The sequence below is a fragment of the Acinonyx jubatus genome, chromosome C2 (genome assembly GCF_027475565.1).
Source record: "Acinonyx jubatus isolate Ajub_Pintada_27869175 chromosome C2, VMU_Ajub_asm_v1.0, whole genome shotgun sequence".
In the NCBI taxonomy this organism is placed as follows: Eukaryota; Metazoa; Chordata; class Mammalia; order Carnivora; family Felidae; genus Acinonyx; species Acinonyx jubatus.
In genome coordinates, this window is record NC_069384.1 from 126,148,349 (window position 1) to 126,169,064 (window position 20,716).

Below are 20,716 nucleotides of genomic sequence, written 5' to 3' on the forward strand. Positions count from 1 at the left end.
TGCCTGAGGGCTCTGGAGGCTCAACATCTGAAATCAAAGTGTTGGCAGGGTCTCACACACCGCTGGGGGCTGTGAGGGAAGGCTTTCTCTGCGGCTTATAGATGACCTTCTCCCTGTGTCTGTTCACATCTCTCCCTTCTGTGCAAATTGCCCCTTCTTATAAGGACACCAGTCATATTGAATTAGAAACCACCCTAATGACTTCATGTTAGCTTGATTACTTCTATAATTACCCCATCTCCAAATAAGGTCAATGGGGGATGAGAGTGCCCTGTTACCTGGCTCAGCTCCTCTGGAGAATGGCCCATTTCCAGAGTGGAGGAGAGAAATTTTCACTCCTCATACAATATTCACCCTCAACAAGGCCCAGCCCGGGGCAGCTAACTAGGAAGGTATGCACTTGGTCTCTCTCAGGCTGATTCCCTTTGGGCCCGCCAGTATGTTTAGAGACTGAACCTATAGGCTAGGCCTATCTTCATGGCTGTATTAACCATCCTGTAGATAAGGACCTTCACCACAGTGGCATCGATGTACCTGCTGGCCCCACACATCAGAAACTATATAACCAAGGGGTTCATAGCAAGGTTTCTCACTTCTCATTCTGCTCAACTAGCCACAATGTGGCAACTCCTGGGGCGCCTGGGTGGCTCAGTCGGTTGAGTGTCTGACCCTTCATTTCAGCTCAGGTCATGATTTCACGGTTAGTGGGACTGAGCCCTGTGTTAGGCTCTGCGCTAAGAGTGCAGAGCCTGCTTGGGATTCTGTCTGTCTCCCTTTCTCTCTGCCCCTCGCCCCCTCTCCAAACAAAATAAAAAAACATTTTACAAAACGTGGCAACTTTGTTAAATCTCAAGATAAGAACTGCTGGAAGGTTTTGCTCCTACAGGCACAATAAGGAGCAGGCAGTGAGTGTTTAAGGAAGTGGTGTCCTAGGTAAAATGTGGAGAGAAGATCCCACAGGGTTCCGCTTACTTTCAGGCTTGGTGATTGAGAGCTTCAGGAGAAACTCCCAGAAGCAGCTCCACCTCAGGGACAAAGGAGGAGAACAGGTGACAGGCTCAGGCACACACCAGGTAGAGACAAAGAGGCAGCCTTTGCAAATTCTGTTCTGAACCTCCCATTCAAATCTGAAGCACAAATATGGGGCCAGGCTGCCAGCCCCCTGCCCTGAGTGTCTCACCCACTCGCTGCCCACAGTGGAGGCAGTGCCTTCGCTGACAGCCTTCTCAGACAAAGTACAGGCTCCCCCTTGCCCTTTCAGACAAAATGAATGTTTCTCGGTTCAGCTTTAAGATGAATCCAGCAGACACGTCCTCAGAGCCATCCTCTCTGAAGGCTGCACCATGCCAACGGGGAGCCTCCTGGAAAGAGTCCAAGTCCTGACCTTGCCCTACCAGCTACAGTAGGCCTTTCCACACCGGGTCCTCTCCCAGCCTCCCTTATGTTCCATATTCATGTATATGAAAATTAAAAGCCCTGAGATTTAATTAGGGGGATGTGTTGGGAGAATGAATGGGCAGAGCTTGGTGGTCAGCCAAGGAAGCCTTGCAGGCTCAGGGGTGGGGCTGTCTGAACGTTCAAATGGAAGAGGACAGTGGATGTGCAGACCAATCACCCCATGAAAATGGAAGCTGGCTCCCATTCTTCCTTGGACACGAAGCTGAAATGCTTTTGCCTTAGAAGGTTATCATTTAAGAGCAAAAAAAAAGACCCCTCAGCCTTTTTTTAGCAACAGTCTTTTGAATATTGAGTTTAGTCATTCCAAAGAATTAAAATTCCAACTATGGGGAAGGGTCCTCGCATGAGGATTTGGTGGAGGGTGCTGGGAAAGCATGCCGTGGGCACTGAAGCAAGCACGAACCTTTGTCACCTTGAAGCAACAGCCTGCAAGCAACCGAGAGAGAGGTCCCAGGATAGCAGTGTCCCTTCTAAGTCTGTAAGTACTCATGAGGAAGCTATTTGCATTGAATTCTGGGCTCCTCTCACGTCAGGAGCCCAAGAGGCCTACAACATTTCTAGCTCCAGCTTGGCCAGTATGTGGCCACTGACCATGTGACCTCAAACAAGTCCCTTAACCTCTCTAGTCTCCACTTTACGGCATTGTTATGAAAATTGAATGGGCCCATAATAATGTATTGACACCATCCCCAGCAGGCACATAAATGCTAACCCTTTCAAGTATCATATTTACTCTCCCGTAACACTAGGTCGGGGTCATGCTCTGCAGATACCCCAGACAGGCACTGAGCAGGTACGGGGGTGGTGACTTTTCCTTGGACCCATCTCTTGACCTGTTTCCTCATCTGAAGAATGCAGGCAAGGATTACTGCCTGCGGCTCTGGGCACCATGACACCAAGAAGAGGAAAATGCTTTGAGATCTGTGGCGAAGCAGGTGCATATTTTTACACTTGATTCAAGACTGTGTTCCCTAGAGTCAGACTCATCATGCGTTCTAATCGTCTTTTAAGCAATTGCTTAACCTGTGTGCCAGTTTTTCATCTGCAAAACAGGAACAATAAAGGCAAACATTGTATGCGTTATTGAGAAGATTAAAAAGTATATGCTACACGTTTTTTTCTTGTGATGAGAATTCTGAAGATCCACTCTCTTAGCAACTATCAAATACACAATGAATGCTGTGTTATGAACTATAGTCACCATGCCGTACATTACACCCCCATGGCTTATTTATTCTACAACTGGAAGTTTGTACCTTTTGACCACCTTCACTTTTTTTCCAAAAGAAATGTGTAACTATGTGTGGCCACATCAGTGTTAACCAGGTTTATTGTAGTTGATCATTTTGCAATATACATGAGTATGGAATTATTACATTGTATACCTGAAACTAATATAATATTATATGGGAATTATATCTCAGTAGAATAAAAGTTACATGTCTATGCACAAAGGATAAAAGAAAGTACGTGCTAAATACTTAGAAGAGTGCCTGGCACATTGCAAACGTTTGTTAGTCCTGTTTTATTGCAGTTTTTGTCTTTATTGTTATCAATAGTAGCACATGCAATGATTGTGGCTGTATTTCCTCTTTTAGGGTTGCTTGTCCTAAAAGTTGTTCATGCTTATATATCACTGCCAGAGACCCAGCTCCTTATATATAAAAATCTGACCATTGGAAAAGTGACATGGTTTCTCTTCCTCCATGGGTAGCTACCACTTGAACTAGGGGTTCTTTCCACACCACAGTCCCACAAGTCAGGCTTTACCGGTTTCATGTTTTAAAATCCAGGTGCTATAAGTCAGCATGAGGGCCTGCCTGTGCTTCCTGTTCATTTGGATTCATTTCCTGTTGTTGGGAGCAGGATGGTCTCATGTAACAGCATTAGAGGGGAATGAGGTTTCCCTTGCCAGGAAAATTCTGTGGGTGATGATGCCAGAGGCAAAAGTCCGTCCTCTGTACAGGGTCAATTCATGCAGAAACACTGATGAGCTGATAGGGTAAGGCTCTGATTCCTAAGAAGACATGTTGGCCCCAGCCAACAGGGCTGTTCTTCTAACAGGGAAGGCAGAACCACTTGGTTACAGACTATACCTGTTTCCCAATGCTGCTATAAAAAACGACCACAAACTTAGTGGCTTAGAATAACACAAATTTACTATCTCATGGTTTTGGAGATCAGAAGTCTCAAATCAAGGTGTCTGTAGGGTACATCCTTTCTGTGAGTTCTAGGGGAGAATCTGTTTCCCTGCCTTTTTCAGCTTCTGGGGGTGCCAGGTGCTCCATAGCTTGTGGCCACATCATCCCAATCTCTGACTCCACCTTCACATGGCCTTCCACTGACCTTCTCCCTGTGTCTTTTCCTCTTCTGCCTTTTATAAGGACACTTGTCACTGGATTCAAGGTCCAGCTGGTTAATCCATAATGATCTCATCTCAAGATCCTAAACTTAATTACATCTGCAAAAACTTTTTTTCAAATAAGGTCACATTCACAGGTACTGGGGGTGAGGACTGTGATATAACTTTTTGGGGGGTCACCATTCAACCCATTACAGAAGGAATTGTTGGGCACATGAATTAATGAGCAGGATATGTGTGTGCTCCTTAATAACCAGGACCCTATCCCATGGGGAGGTACGCATAAGGATGGTCTGTGGGCTGGAAGGACCGCAGGGCATCACCAGCTTGACCCTAAAGCTGAAGCTGAGTCCCTAGAGAAGTGGGTGTCAAAACAGCACACACCCTGGGTTTGGATGTGGGCAAAACATCTGGGAGCTGCCTTGGACTGGAGCAGCTGGACGGTTGGGTAACAAAGAGCAAGAAAGGAAATAGTACAGGGCCATGTCTAGGGGACTTGGGTGTGGCTGCATTGGAACAAGGGGGCCAGAGACAGGCTGAGATGGGCCCAGCAAGTGAGGACTGCTGAGGTGCAGGCAGGTGGGAAACCCACAGCCAGACTCTTCCACCTGAAATAGCCTGTCAGGGTTACTGGCCCAGCCCCACTTTACAGATGAGGAAACTGAGGCCCAGGGAGAGACAACACTCGCTCCCCCCTCAAACTACAATGGTCAATGTTGCAGCTGCAGCTGAGTCCTGGCTCTTTGCTCTTGGCCCAGGACCTTCCCTCTGTGTAGAAAGTGTCACTGTCTCCTGTGTTCTGGGGAGTCACAATGATGTGACCACATTACCCAGAGGGTCATCAGGCCCTGGGAGTGGTAGAGAACCTGACAGACATGATCAGAGTTGAGTGCAGAGTTCAAGGGCTCCCTAAAATAAAGCTAACCAGAAATGTGAATATGAAGTGGGTGGGGAAAATTGATTTAATGCAGTCTTCTGATGGAGCCTGCTTTTCTTTTAGATAAGAACTTCTTCACATACACCTGTTGGAGCCAAGGCTTCAGGGTAGGGGTACCTTCCCCAGGAAGACTCTAAAAGGCAGAGGAGAAAAGAGAGGAAGAGGAGAGAGCTAGAGGTGAGGGGACGAGCTGGGGAGGGACAGAGATGCAGCAGGGCTGGTGTGACGCTCCCATGGGGGACAGACAATGAAGACAGTAAAGAGAAGGGGCAGGGGCACCTGGGGGTCTCAGTCAGTTAAGCATCTGACTCTTGTTTTCAGCTCAGGTCATGATCTCACAGTTCATGAGTTCAAGCCCCGTTTTGGGCTTTGTGCTGACAGTGCAGAGCCTGCTTGGGATGCTCTCTCCTCTCTCTCTCTCTCTCTCTCTGCCCCTCCCCTGTTTGCACTGTCTCTCTCTCAAAATAAATAAACTTAAAAAAATTGAAAAATGAAAAAAAAAAAGAAGGGGCAGCTGCATGGTCACTGCCTTGCCTTGACGTACACCTGACCTCAGGGACCCTGACCTCCTCCTTCACAGGAGCCTGCGCTGTTCAGTCTCTGGAGAGCTCCAAGGAGAGGCTTACTTTGGATGGCAGTCAGACAACACCAGCAGCAACAGAAGCAGCACTGGAGGCAGAGAAGGCCTTGCGCAGCCTTTGCCCAGACACCTGCAGACAAGTGGTGGAGCCTGGGCTCCCCAGACTGTGCAGTGGGGGTGGGCTTGGGCCCATCTAGTCCAGCTCTCCTGAGGCCCCAGCTGACACTCCCCAGTAGCAGCCCAAAAGTGGCAATAATCGATAACAGCTGGGATCAAGGGGGACTTTGTCGCAGACAAGTTGTGCTTTTTAAATGTTTTTATTGTCCCGTCTCTACACACAGCACTGAAATGGACACTTTCCCGGCCCACATCTCATCTTGGGCTCAGCACACTTCACCACACACAAGCACAGGGTGAGGGAGGGGAGCACACACATGCTCTGGTTCAGGTTCAGCTGGGCCGGCACTCACTACCTCCCTGCTCTCCTAGCCCCTCATCTGGGCTAAGGGCGAAAGCCCCCACACCGACCCCTCCTCTCACTCAGTGCCAGGGCCCCTCCTGTCTCCTTTCCTCCCTCCTCAGTCTCTCCACTCACTTCTGCACCCCAACCCCCCTTGGACACCTCCACCACAGACTACACCTCTATCGTGTTCCCCTCAGCCTTGTTTGTAAACTGGTCCTTCCCTGATCCCTCTACCCCCATGTCGCCATCCCTCCTCCCATTCCCTTCATTTGGCAGTGAATCCTCAGCACCGAGGCTGCCTTCAGCTCCCCTCCCACAGCACCCTGCCCTCAGGCTCGATCCCAGTGCCCTTCTGCTCAGCCCATTCTGGGATCCACTCAGCCCTGCTGACACAGGTGACCATGGAAGATCCCACCCTTGTCCCAGGGACTCTGCCATCCTGATGCCATCCTCCCTCCCAGTGGCACCTTCCACGACTACCATCCCATCTCCCCACAATCTACTACACACACACACACACACACACACACACACACACACACCTTAAACTTGCTCATCTCTTCCCTTACTGTGTATCTTCTTCCTCCCTTGAGGACTCAAAATTTTGGAATAATTCTTGATTCCTCTTTTCCTATACCTGCCCTTAATATTCTGCCAGTCACCAAATCCTGTCCATACTTCATAAACATTGTTGCATTGAAGTGTTGATAAAACACCCTTGTTGTGGGAGTACAGAGTTCTGAGTTCTAGAACAAAGTCTAACACTGGCTATAGAACTATTTATGGATCTCGGTTTGCTTATCTGCAAAGTGGAGGTTTGGACTAGAAGAGCTTTACAGACTCTGGTAAACACTGCTGGTTACCCATTTAACATCCTTTCTCTTTGTGTTCCTTGGAAAAATCATGCTTCTGTCCTGCATAGTAACATGCTCCCTGGTGGCCAGTCCTGGCCTAAGGGTGACATATGCTGTGCCCTGCAGGTCCTCCTGGTCCCAGAGTCACCAGCCATGTGTAAGCAGCCAGTCCTCCGGGCAAAAGATGCAAAAGCAAAGGCCTCTGCTTGTTTGATGTCTCTGTGGGAAGACAGTAGCCTATGTTTAGACACTCAGAACCTGCGGGGCTGGACAGAGACTGAGGTCCACAGGGTCCCAAATCCTATTTCACTCAGAGACCTGGATATTACTATGAGAGTCTCTCTGCCGTTGAGCTCAATCTGGGCCCATATAGAAGAATCTCCTACCAATCCTTCTGGAACCCGAAGGACAGAGTTCAGGACAAGCTTGCAGATGTGACAGATGCTCTGTCCCTTGTGTCTCCTTTGTTCCAGGTTTAGCTGGACCTTCAGCTATCAGGACGGAACTGGTTTCCAGACCCCACCTCATACTGGTCCTTGAAACAGTACCAAACATTGCAGCCCTCCATGCCTGCACATAGTGGCATTTAATTTTCCCACACCAGCCTCTTGATAAAGATACTCTGCTTAACTGTTTCATGGCCTCCCTGACACTTTGCATGGCATTCAGTGCCAGGATGAGAATTTCCCAGCTGTCCATGGACAATCCCTCTGGGAATGCTCATTACATGGAGGCGTGGGCCCTCTTCTCTTCTGATCTTAACCTGAACTCAGGAATATGGACTGGAGAAAGCCATCTAGACCAGGAATACTCAAAATAGTCTTTGAGGCGCTGAGCAGAGACATTCCCCTCTGCTGGGCAAATGCCCCGGCACAAAGGGCTCAGTGATTGTTAGGAGCTCCTCTGTCCATCCCTGCCTCCAGCTCCACTAACTCCAGCTTCCCAGCAGGACCACAAGTGGGCTTGGCCCACCTACGGACCACATGTACAAGCCTTTCTCCAATCCAGGGGCAACTCCCCCTGCACCATCCCTCAGAGGCAAAGTGAGAATACCACTCTGTGCTGTGTCGTTAGCAACTGTTTATGGGAACTTCGCATTTGGGGGTATTCGAAGCCCCAGTACGGTGCTCTCACAGTTCTTTCTGGCATCAGACAGTCCGAGAACCAGGTAAGCATTCAACTTACAACTACTTAGCAGCAGTAGCCCAGCTGTGTGGGAAGTTACTGAAGTTCCTCTCAGGGATCTTCTCCCCAAAGGGAGCCGGGCTGAAGGAGGGAGGGGAAGGAAGCTGAGATTTGGCCACAGCCACAGAAGAAACACCTTGAGTGGGGCTGGGGGAAGCTCTGCCATGTGGGGAGCCCCAAGCAGCTGGCACTGAAGACCTAAGGAGGAAGGAATGATCTCTCCCCACATAGAGGCCAATCAGCCTTGAAGTAGCCCTGTGACTGCCCTTAAGCCAAATTGCTCGGTGCATACAATATGGCGGACCCCACTCTTTGTCTCCAGCAGAGCCCCCTGGAGATGCCTTCTGGAAGTTGACAGGTGCTGACCCACCTGAGGGCTCAGTCGCCATTTGCAGACTCTCCACTAGAGGGCAGCTCTGAGCGGGGGCAGGGCTCTGCTGCTCCTCTTGGGAGCTCCCAGGGCCTCCAAGGATCAAGGCTCTGGAAGGAGCTCCCAGATTAGTGGAGGATAAGGGAGGTACTCCCATTCCCTCCACCGTAGTACATTCTCGGTTCCCCATAAATCAGCTCTCAGAGACCACATGAATGACCCAGCACCCTCCACCTGAGGTCACAACAAACTGACCTCACACCCAGATGGCCTGGCCTGGTCTGGGGTGAAGACAGAGCCGAGGGTGCAGCTGAGATGTGCAGAGGCATGTCAGAACCACCCATGCAGCCCCTGAATGTCCCTTCCAGCTCTCTCAAGTGGTCTGCTTCTCTCAGAACCACGGGGGAGGCAGGGAGGGTTTTAAGGGGTTGAAATTTTGCTTATCCCTAGCTAAGAATCAGGAGGTAGGGCCTAGAGCCCTTTTTAAGAAGACAGATAAAAATGTGGCACGGGCCTGGGTACTGGCTTAGCCAAGCTATTAGAAAAAAGCCCAATTTGGAGAATACACAAAATCAGGGCTGCTTTGGTCAGTGGAGGGTAAACAGACTCCCATCCTCCGAGTAGCCTGTAACTACCCACTCTCTCCAGTCCTGGCTTCGAGCAGTCACTGAAGCACCTCTTGGAAAGGCTGAGAGTCTCAAGGATACAGTTTGGAAATCACCAGGCAAGTCTTGCTAAAGGCCATCCCTGTGTCTAGTCATAAGCCCAGGCAGCCCCAGGCCAATGCGCATGGGGGAATAACCGTCTGCCAGATAAAGGGAAGGGGGTTAGGAAGCAGGAGGGACACTCCTCACATCGGGGCAGCCCTTCTGTTTATAAGATAAGCTGCGTCATCCCCCAAAACCCTAGGAAAAAACCTCTGACCTTCCAAGTAGGTTCCTGATGGGCAAAATGAATAGCCCGGGGTCTCTGAGCATGAGCCCCACTGCTCCCATGACTGTCACAGCCTCAGCCAGAGACAGCCTCAGACACAAGGACTCCTTGAGGCCAAGATACAACCTCGCCTGCCTGGCCCAGCCCCAAGTACCATGCCTGTGTGGTGCAGGACGCCAAAGGAGGCAGGAGTGTGCTTCAGCTTGGGAGGCAGGGGCCTTGCACTGGGCAAGTCCCTTGGGCTCAGAGACACTGTTTTGTCACATTTTTTAGTAAAGACTGAAAGGAGCATTTTACACTGTCCTAGGGGAGTCCCTAAAAAGGAAGCAGATCTTTTTTTTTTTTTTTTTGGATGAAATTAAAAGGCTTTGCTTTTTTATTTTCTCCTTTTAAATATCTTTGTTTTCCGGGGCGCCTGGGTGGCGCAGTCGGTTAAGCGTCCGACTTCAGCCAGGTCACGATCTCGCGGTCTGTGAGTTCAAGCCCCGCGTCAGGCTCTGGGCTGATGGCTCGGAGCCTGGAGCCTGTTTCCAATTCTGTGTCTCCCTCTCTCTCTGCCCCTCCCCCGTTCATGCTCTGTCTCTCTTTGTCCCCAAAAAAAAAAAGTTGAGAAAAAAAAAATATCTTTGTTTTCCAATTTTATTAGCATGAACTACACATTTGGAAAGATAAGAAACCCTGTGGATCCTTTTCAGAGAATCCCTACAACACAGAGTAAAAGAAAACGATACGAGTCAGGGGTATGAGCCATATTGGGGTATGAGTCAGGGGTATGAGCCATATTGGGGCTCCCTGGGCCTGGGGTCCTCCGTGGTGGCTCTAGACCCTCCCCTCTGTAGAAAGCCTCCTTCAACCCAAGGGTGGGAACTGTCGCCTCTCCTGCAGAATTCTGGCCCCAGAGTTCATCTCGGGGAGCATTTCTGGCAACCGTCTTCCCCTGTGGTCCAACCAGCAAGGCAGGCAAAGCCCACACCTCTCTGGCCACAGCCAGTCCCAACACGACTATGCTGACCAGCCACCCTCCTGTGTCCTGTGCAAAGCTCAGAGGTTCCAGGACTCCAGGGCAAACTCTGCCCCTGGCCGCCATCCCAATACCTCTGCCCAGGTTCCACAGGTTCTGTAAACCTCATACACATGAAGTTTATTTTCAATTAGGGAAAAATAAAGAGAATGGTCACTGTCCCCCTGACTAACCATGTCACAAAAATGCTTCTGTGAAGCCTTTCCAAAATTACTTCTAATTGGTAGAAATCATCCCTGGATGATTGGTTCATTCTGTCAGCTGGTATTTACTGGGTTCCTGCCATGTGCCTGGTACACAATGCTTGCAAGTGAATTGATTTAGACCAACAGCCCTGGTGCAGGAGTAAGAAGGTGAACAAGACATTGTCCTTGTCTTCAAAGAGTTTAACGTCTGTAGAGGGAGATAGATAAGGCGACGTGGAGGAGGGCGTGCCTGGAAACATGGTGACAGAGCTTGTGGGGAGTCACAGCCCCATTCATCAATGGACTGTTTCTGTCCACAAGCTTCCAAACCACACACATTCTTGCACCCCGTCCCCAGCCCTGCACAGTTAGATCTCAAGGGGAATGGAGTATTAGGGCTATGAGGAGCCTCGCTTCCCTTGGGCCTCCCCTGGTGCCCAAATTCTCTGGAACCCAAATCTCAAAAAGGAAGCAGATCTTAAAATATACCTAGCAGCAAACATACAAACAATCCCCACACATGTGCACATATAAACCTCACAGATACAATATGAGATACACATGAGTGTGTGGCTTACGTACATTTGTGGCCCACATTACAGTGCCCTGAGGCAGTATTGCAAAGTGGTCAGGTGGGTGGATCCTGGGCCAAGAGCACTCTATTACTGTCTAGCTCTGTGTCCTCAGGTAAGTTACTCCACCTCTCTGAGCCTTTGCTTTCTCCTTTGTAAAACTGCATGTGTCAGAACCATCTACCTCCAAGGCTTATTATGAGAACTGAATGGGAAGATGGTCTGCAAAACCCTAGCCAGAGATCTGTGCCTGGCCATGTGCGTGGACAACAGTGTTGCACAGGGGACTCTGGAACCCAGGAGGCGCTCACTCACTCTAAGTGTTGGACCATGGCCTGGGCAGCCATCACTGCTTTTAGGCCAGTTTTCCCACTGCAGTTTTCCCTGAGGAATGAGGGTCCACAGCCAGTGTCAGAAGGCCTGAAGCTTGGGGACTATCAGAGGGACGGAGCTGGGCACTTTCCAGCCTGCTTGCCGCCTGCCTGGAAGAACCGGGAGGGAGTTAATGACAAGTCCTCGTGGAGGAAGGCACTGACTGCAAGGAGACAATGCGGGGAAAGAGCTGGGATAAATATAGAGAAAGAGAAACTGTAAATAGAGCAGTGACAGATGCAAAGGGAATGAGCAGAAATGGCCTGTGTAGAGAGAGCAGCTTAGGAAGGCCGTGGAGAGACAGACAGCCAACCGACAGACAGAGAGAAGGACCACTGTCCAGGGCCATGGGCTTGAGTAACCACACAGGTACAGCCGCCCACAACTGAGGACGACGGGGAACAAAGGATGGAAACACAGAGCCCCAGCCGCCCATGACCTCTGTGCCCACTTCCTGCCTGGACATCCCAAGGGCCTTTCTCTCTGGGCACTAAGTTTCTGCCAGGCCTCTGGCTACCAGACCCGATTCGTGCCCGGGCAGTGGCAAAGCCTGGCGGGGGCAGGCAGGAGGGGGCAGCGCAGGTCACCAGCAAGCCCAGGCAGGAGGAGAAGGAAGAGACGGCTCTTCAAAGAGCTCAGTCCCCGTGGGGCCATGGGCAATCACCAAGGACCTTTACTTGTCAGCCCTGCATTCTAATGACTTTAATGAGACCTTGTGCAATTTTCTCCCTGGAGAAGGTGCTTTTCTTCTGTGATTCCTGGCCCTGTGAGGCTACACCTCTTTCCTGTCCTGGCTTCACCTACTCTGTGGGGGAGTATGGTAGAAATTCTTTCTGTCTTCTTTTTATGATTGTAATTAATTTTTTCCAAGGGGGATAAATGAGCGCACTGTCCAGGTACCTAATCATCTGCCATCCCTCTGGTGATTCACCCAGAAGCGTAGTTGGCTGATGTCCACCACTAAGGAAGGGGGGGTGAGTGGGGGAGGGTGGCTTCCAGCTCCTTGATGGGAGAATGGTGGCCATGTCGCGTGCTCACAGACATACATGTTGAATGTTTACCTCTGGCACTGGGATGGTGACATCTGATATGGCCTCTGCTCTGGGAACCTGTGCCCAATGTCCACACACAAGGTGTTGTTGGGATGAGGTGACTTACCTTAAACTATGTCCCCTTGTGGGTTCCCTGGTTCCTTCCTACCTTTCTGAGCATTTTTCTTCGTTTCTTTTATTGATTAGTCTTTTTCCACTTGCCTTTAGATGTCAGGGTTCCCCAGGTGCCACTCTGGCCCTCTTCGCACTGTGAAGCCCTAACTCAGGAAATTCATTCACCCTCAGGACCCACTGCACAAGAACACCAGCCCCTAAGCCAGGCCCAGAGGAGCAGAAAGACCAGCCTGTACCCTCAGGTTGCTCAGCCTTCCACGAGAGCAGCTAGAAACAAAGCAACAAGAAAATCGATGAGCTCTGTGCTCATGGGCTATAAGAAGGGCTGAGGGAGCCCAGCACTTTTACCCTTATATGGTAAATGAGTATATTTCATAGAACCTCATAGGGGTGTTGAGGTGGTTAAGCAGCAGAAAGTACTCACAATGGTGCCTGAGAAAATAAGTGCTCAGTAAGTGAAGGCGTATGTGGCGGCCTGAGCCACGGATGAGCCCCACTTCAGTGTGCAGCTCACACCTTTCCCTATGGTTGCAGGCGAGCACAGCTATCCCTCCCCACAGACCGGTCCCTGGGGCATCCAACAGGCACTGCAAATCTGACAGATCCCAACAGAGTGCACCTCCCGTCCCCTACTGTGTTCTCCGTGGTGACGACACCACCATTCAACCATGGGACCGGTTGTCTGAGCTACAACCCAGGAGCCATCTGCACTATCACAGTGTCCTGGGAACTCTGGCGAGGTCAGGCCGAGACATGAAAACCCCTGGACTAAAAGTTAACAAGATAAACATTGAATCCTCACAAAATCCATTCCCATATAAGCCATTCCAACTCATAGGTATATCCCCCGAAATAACTGAAAACGGATACTCCAACAAATCTTTGTACACAAATACTTATAGCAGCACTAGTCACAACAGCCAAGGCAACAACCCAGTGTTCATCAGTGGATGACTGGATAAATGCAATGGGGTGTATCTACACAGTGGAATACTATTCAGCCATAAAAAGGAACCAAGTACCAAAACACACCACCCACAATGCAGATGAACCTGGAAACTACACTAAGTGAAAGAGGCCAGACACAGAAGGTCACATATTAAGTGATATGTCCAGAGTAGGCAAATCCACAGAGATAGAAAGTGCACTGGTGGTTACTAGGGATTGGAGAGAAGGGGAAACGAGAAGTCACTGCTTCATGGATACAAGGTTTTCTTTTGGAGTGATGGAAACATTTTGGAACCAGACAGAGGTTGTGGTTGCACAACATTTTGAATGTACTAAATGCCACTGAACTGTTCACTTTATGTGGTTGGTTTTATATGATGTGAATTTCACCTCAATATTTTTAAAGGCTATAAGGTTTTCTCTGGAGAATCTGTTGATCTTGGACATAGACCCCTTCCTGTTATCAGAATAGGAACACCAGCAACTTCCAGACAAGACAGGCTAGAGTGTGGACACTAAGTGGGGAAGACAGAGCTTACAGAAAGTCCCTTTGTCCACTAGAACCTTGCTCAGATAGGGGCGCCTGGGTGGCTCAGTCGGTTGAGCAGCCGACTTCAGCTCAGGTCACGAACTCGCAGTCCGTGGGTTCAAGCCCCGCGTCGGGCTCTGGGCTGACAGCTCAGAGCCTGGAGCCTGCTTCCGATTCTGTGTCTCCCTCTCTCTCTGCCCCTCCCCCATTCATGCTCTGTCTCTCTCTGTCTCAAAAATAAGTAAACATTAAAAAAAAAAATTAAAAAAAAAAAAAAGAACCCTCCTCAGATGAGCTGGCCTCCCCCCAACTTCCCTCATGAGGAGGATGCTGTCTTGTCAGTGTAGAATTGGGAGCCCTGGGAAAGAGAAGCTTGCCTGTGTGGGGTGCAGACACCAGCACTGAGGCCTGACCCCAGCAGCTCAGATGCTCAGAGCAGCCTTGCAGCTATCTGATCTTCAGAGCAGAAGGCAACTCCACCCCATCCCATGAGCTGCTGAGCAAGAAGATCAGGAGAATCCTGCTGCTCTAGGCTCAGGACTACTGGGGGGTAGCCCTGCTCCGGAAGTTCCCAGGGTCAGGAGCAGGGAGGATGGGTTCTGGAGGTGCTGGGGCTGCTCCTCCAGAAGCTGCCTATAGGGCCAGGACATTTATTAGCAGTGGGGGGAAGGGCTCTGGCCAAAGCGATAGGCCAGAGACCAGCCGGAGGCCCCTCTCCATCATGCCTTATAGCCTTGGTGAATGACTGGCCTGGTCTTGGACAAAAATGCTCCTACTGGAAGGAATCCCAAAGGGCTCACACACTGGGACTGTTGGCCAGGGGAATGCTAAGGCTGACTCAGTCCTAGAGCACTGCGAGCTGCAGGATTCTGGGAAAGCAGCAACCCAGGCAAAGCAGATGAAATGGTAAAGTGTTGTTTGACTGAGTGGGGCACTTGCTTCTAAGTGCCCCTCTCTCCAAAGCCAAGCTGCCATCCACCAGCAGTTGGTAGCATGGGCTGAATGAACCTACCATAGGGCATCTTGACCCATCAGTGGCTTGGGACACTCAACCTTCCACAAGTGAGGCCGAGAGCTGTAAGCTTGGGTCTGTCTCCTCTTACTTTACGTCTGTCTGCTTAGCTCTCCTGGCCTCTGGATTTCAGATGGAGATCTACTTTCTGCTTGTCTCTAATTTTGTTTTGTCAGCCCTCTTTACCTCCCTTATGGCACTTTTCCTCTCTTTGAACCACTCCTGTTGCTCTTCTAACTAGGTGGGGAAGGAGGTAGAAGGAACAAAGGGAAGGAAGGTGTGCACCTCTCCATACAATCCCCCTAGTTGGACACATGGACTCCTGGTCTGGAGATTTTGAGATGATGATAAGATCCACTTGGGTTTTTATACTATTTTTCCCCCAAACAACTTAAGTCCTGTTGATTCTCCATTTCTCCTTCCCATTCCCCTCTCCCCATCTCCAACTCCCCCCCAACTGCTTTGGGGGCCCTTCCAGCTCTCCACTGAATCTGTGGCAGCCAAAAGCCTTCTGACCCACCTACCTCTCTCTCCCAGAAAACCTCTGAGCATTTCACTTCCGCACTTCACACCAGCATCAGCATCCCCTGGGAACTGGTTAAAAAGCAAATTTGCAGGACACATCTCAGACCTACCAATTCAGCAACTCTGGGGCAGGGCCCAACAATCTGTGTTTTAACAAGCTCTCCAACTGTTTGTGATACCTGCTGAAGTTGAAAACCACTGACCTACTTAAAAGCTTCAGTGGTTCCCACTGCCAGACCCAGATTCCTTGGCATGGTACCCAGAACCTCTGGGACCGACTCCCTGCCTATCTTCTGAAGCCCGCTTCCTCCTTCCCACCCTCTACAGTCATCCCTGTCCCCAGCACACCTTGCTTCAACTCCTCCCACCTGCCTATGGCTCCCTAGACAGGGGCTGCTGCAGGCCCCTGTGCCCTGTCCCCTCACACTAAGAGACCTTCTCCTCTCCCCTCAGAGCACACTGGCCACTCCTTCTCTGGATGTCCCCTCCAGCCTTGCCTCACCTACAATCCTACTACTTAATAGCAGCCTGTCCCTCTCTCTCTTTCTAGACTATGAGCTCTCTGAGGGCAGAGCCACAAGTTTGCCCTTTTGAAGCCCAGCACTTTGTATACACATGGCACCTGATTCCGAAGCCTCAACGACTTAAGCACTGTTCCCTGGGCTGTCACAACTTCCCTGGACACACACTGCCACACGGGGGTGGCTGTTTCACTTCACTCCTGGGTTTGCTATTCCTCCAGAGATGTTGCTGGACCCCCAGATGATGCAGAGCAAGTTTCCCACAGCTCTTCCAGACCCGTGCTCTTATTAACATGTCTTCTGGGGGTGCCCAGAGTATGTGGAAAGAAGTAGGGAGTTGGAGTCCAAGCACCTGTGTTTGTATCCTGGCTCTACCACTTTCTAGCTCCATGACTCAATGTTTTCACCTGTACAATGGAACTGCACATCTAAGTTCAGATAAGTATATGTCTTAATTTGAGTCCACCCTGAAAGCAGAGCCTTGAGACAAGGACTTGGATGCAGGTCACTTATTTAGAAGGTTATCCCAGAGAGTGGGAGAAAAGATTTGGGGAGAGCAAGTCAGGAAAGAGGGAACACCAACATAACTATTGCTGTAGGTAATCGGGCCTTCATCCTGCCGGAACCTCTGAGAAGCATACGAGAAGCATACAGAATGCCCCCTTAAGGCTGTCCACCCAAAGCACGGGAAGTGGTGCCACTCATCACACCTCCCATCTGCCACTGGTTAAGGACTGACATGGCCATTAACTCCCCACTCCCTCCTCCAGACTATCCTTCTGAGGTGCTCTTGTTGGCAGATATGTGGGTTTCTGAAGCTTCAGGGAATGCCTGAGGCAGAGAAGCGGAGAGGTGCAAGGTGCACTTGAGGTGGGACTGAGCTCATGTGGAACTTTCCACCACAGCTGCAGCTGAAATCAGAGGTGGGCCAAGGGAATATGAAATGGGGCCCTAAAAGCATCTGCTCCAGTCTGTGAACACGCACTCCCGTAGAACGCCATGACCACCTTATGGGGCCCTGTTCCTTTGAACTGAGATTGTTTAGTTGTCCGTGTCTCCACGTGACAGAGATTTGCTTGAGGGCAGGGACTCTGTCTGTCTTTCCCATCACTGTATCCCCAATGGAGAGAGAGCTCCGCACACAAACATTCTCAAAACCATTTATTTGTTGAATGCCTGGAATGAAAGTACCTCTCACGTAATAGATACCCAAGGCATCAACTGCAACACTACTCAGACTTACTGAATCAAAGGAGAGAATGCACCATCTTCTTACCAAGTTGCAGAGAATCACTATCCATTCAAGATGGAGTAACAGAGACCAGGTTTCCCCTCTGACCTGAAATAACTATAAGCCCAGACAACCTATAGGAAACATGGTGCTCAAGACACTGGGCATTGGGCGGCAAAGAAGGGTTATCCCTTACAAACGGAAAACAAATGAGGTGAGCCCTGTGACTGCCCCAGTTTAATGCTCATGGAAAGTTTCCAGGCAGCAGTGAGAAAAGGAGATGATGGGGGGGGGGGGGCGGGGAGGGGAGGTATAGGATTGAGGGGCACATTACAAAGGGACATGAGGGAACATTTTAGGATATGTTCACTACTTTGATTATGGAGATGATTTCACAGGTATATACATATGTCAAAACTTATCAAATTGGGGGCGCCTGGGTGGCTCAGTTGGTTAAGTGTCCGACTTCTGCTCAGGTCATGATCTCACGGTTTGTGAGTTCGAGCCCCATGTCAGGCTCTGTGCTGACAGCTCAGAGCCTGGAACCTGCTTCGGATTCTGTGTTTCCCTCTCCCTCTGCCTCTCCCCCACTTGTGCTCGCTCTCTCTCTCTCTCTCTCTCTCAAAAATAAATAAAATGTAAAAAAAAAAACAAAAACCCTACCAAATTGTTTGCTTTAAACTATGCCACTTTACTGAATGTAATTATACTTCAATAGGCTTTTTTTTTTTTAATAATTGAGGGGACTGGTATTTCTGTTCAGGTAATGAAGAATAATCTACATTATAAAAACACATGCAGAAACTCATTAAAGAGTGTATAAGTAATCAATATCTTTCTGGTAGGATGCTTATCTCTCTGATTTTTGACAAATGATCTTTGTCCAAAATTTGTATCCAGTTTCCAGTGAGCGTTCAGGATTTTGAGAGCAGGCCTAGACAACCAGAAACACATTTATAAGCTCCACATGAGTCTCTCCCCCATCCGCATCTTGAGCCAGTTGCCATAAGAGGGGCACATCCAGCTTACTAGGCCACCTGCCAGCCTATTTTCCTCTAGAGTTTTAACCTTGTTCCCCACATTCCACTGCCTCCGCCAGAGAAGCCCTAGGAGGCTCCTTCCCACAGCTTCCCTGCCACACCTGGATCATTATTGCCACCTTCCTGAGCTCTCTGTCATTTGATCCTCTATGCATCCACCCGTCACCCCGCTCATGAACCACTCAGGTTCCCACTCCAAGGGTGGAGCCACTGGTCCCTCCACTGATCACTCAGCCCCTTGCTTCCCCCTGGGCAAGGAGAAGGAGGAGGCCCCTGCAGAGCTGTTTGGGCCCCTAGTAAAATTATTCCTCCCAATTTACCACCTATTTACCTAGCAGAGTAGCTTAAGTTCTTAAAGACACAATTCTTTCCATTTGCTCTTATACCCACCTCCTCCCCAGAATCCAAAGATGTCCCTAGGGAGCTTTGCTGGCACGTATTCAAGCTTAGCCTGGTGCTCCCTTCTCTGCAGGACCCGAGGCTAAGTCTGGCCACTGTGCCAAATCCCTTCTGTATTAAGGTGATCTTTTTTCCCCCTCAGGGCCCTGTTATGCTTCTTGACAACCTGGCATCAGTCTGCATGGTACACTCCCTCCTCACGCACACACCCCCTAACACACAGCAAATCTACCATCAAGCTATAGATAATTGAACCTCAATAGAGGACAGGGCTCTGGTTACTTCCCAATGGGATTGTGAGCCCAGTGAAAGTCAGCATAGGTGGGTGTTTGAGGCTGGGTGAACATCACACTCCACTGAGGACCCACACAGGCTCATACTAATATATCAGGATGGTGGCTCACCTGGGTGGTCAGTCGGTTAAGCATCTGACTCTTGATTTCGGCTCAGGTCATGATCTCATGGTCATGAGTTGGAGCCCTGTAAGGGGCTCCAAGCTGGGCATGGAGCCTTCTTGGGATTCTCTCTCTCCCCCTCTGCCTGTCATGCATGCTCTCTCTCTCTCTAAAATTAAAAAAAAAAAAAAAAAGTCAGGATGGCCCACATAAAGCACTGCAAAGAGTACCATGACTTCCAGGCTCTGTCTCCTACTCCAACACCTTCTTGGAGGGAATGGTAGGGGAAAAGGGGGCACTATGGGAGACAAGATTGTTAACTGCAGGGGATTGTGTTAGAACGTCCTAGGGGCGCCTGGGTGGCGCAGTCGGTTGAGCCTCCGACTTCAGCCAGGTCACGATCTTGCGGTCCGTGAGTTCGAGCCCCGCGTCAGGCTCTGGGCTGATGGCTCAGAGCCTGGAGCCTGTTTCCGATTCTGTGCCTCCCTCTCTCTCTGCTCCTCCCCCGTTCATGCTCTGTCTCTCTCTGTCCCAAAAATAAATAAACGTTGAAGAACGTCCTAGATCCTGGGGAAAGAGAACTTGTGTTGTGGCTGGAAGTTTGATGGAAGTGTGTCAGAAGGGAGAGTCTGGGAGAATAATGAAAGAAGCAGCCTTTGCCAAGTTCCTATTAAGGCAGATACGCTCAGCTTTCAGGCTTCGTGTCAGGACTGAGTGAAGAAAGACTGGTGGGATGTCATGGCTGTTGCAAACTGTTGCATCCTATGACATTCCTGACGGGACAAGAAGCCTCGGGTCCACTCCAGCGGCTCCATGGTAAGCCCAGTAGTACCAGGTGCTCACGGTGTGGAGAGAATTCTAACCCAAACAGTTCCAGGAGCTCTAACAGCCCCCTTATCTCTGTTCGCACGGCCTGGCCCGAATCCTCACCCCTCATGTGGGTTCCCGCACCAAGATTTCTGCCTCCGGTCCTGGACCCTCCGGCCAGCCCTGTCCATTCTGCCACCAGGGAGGGTTTTCTAAAACAATGGTACCCGCCTTTCGTGCAACGCATTGCGGAAACACGCGGTGCCGGCCCCATGCTGCTCTTAGTCACATCTCCTGGCATCTCCCACCCACCCAGGCCCATGTACCTACCCCTCGGGACTCGTCACCATCCACTCCACACACCAGACCCTCTCATCCTCTGTGTTTCGGGGGATGGAGACGGTGGAGTTGCAGGAGAGAGGAAGAATGGCAGATGGAAGGAGGCCCAAGTTAAGGACGGCTGAGGCAGCGAGGACAGAGTGGCAGCCGACTGCTGGCGGGCCAGAAGTGAGAGATGAACGTTGAAGGACATCCTATCCTCCGCCGCCACCATCTGAATTAAGTAGGAAATGGGATCAAAATCCGCGTCCCCTTGGAGCGCGCGTGCGCGACCGCACGCGCACGCGCACTCCTAGGCGCACGCTCCACGGTCACATGCTTACCGTCTCCGGCTTGTCTCTCTATGGTCCAGTGTGAGCCTCCATGAGCAGAAACGCAGACGTCCTGAGCATCCCTTAATGGGGGCAAGTCTGAGGACCCCCTTGGGGTCTAGGAAGTGCAGCAGAAGGGAACAAACCATCCCAGAAACATAAAAACACCCGTATTTAGTTTATGATAAAATGTTCATTCCT

At 50.3% G+C, this 20,716-nt stretch overlaps 1 protein-coding gene across 1 annotated transcript in view; it reads right to left on the reverse strand.

Moving 5' to 3' along the window:
- The window catches only part of EPHB1 (EPH receptor B1), a 476,611-nt gene extending 457,383 nt beyond the window's left edge, over positions 1-19,228 (reverse strand). Inside the window, exon 1 of the mRNA XM_053221422.1 lies at positions 19,068-19,228. The gene's annotated coding sequence lies outside the window, so the exon portion shown is untranslated. The remainder of the gene's footprint in view (positions 1-19,067) is intronic.
- Positions 19,229-20,716: the final 1,488 nt, after the last annotated feature.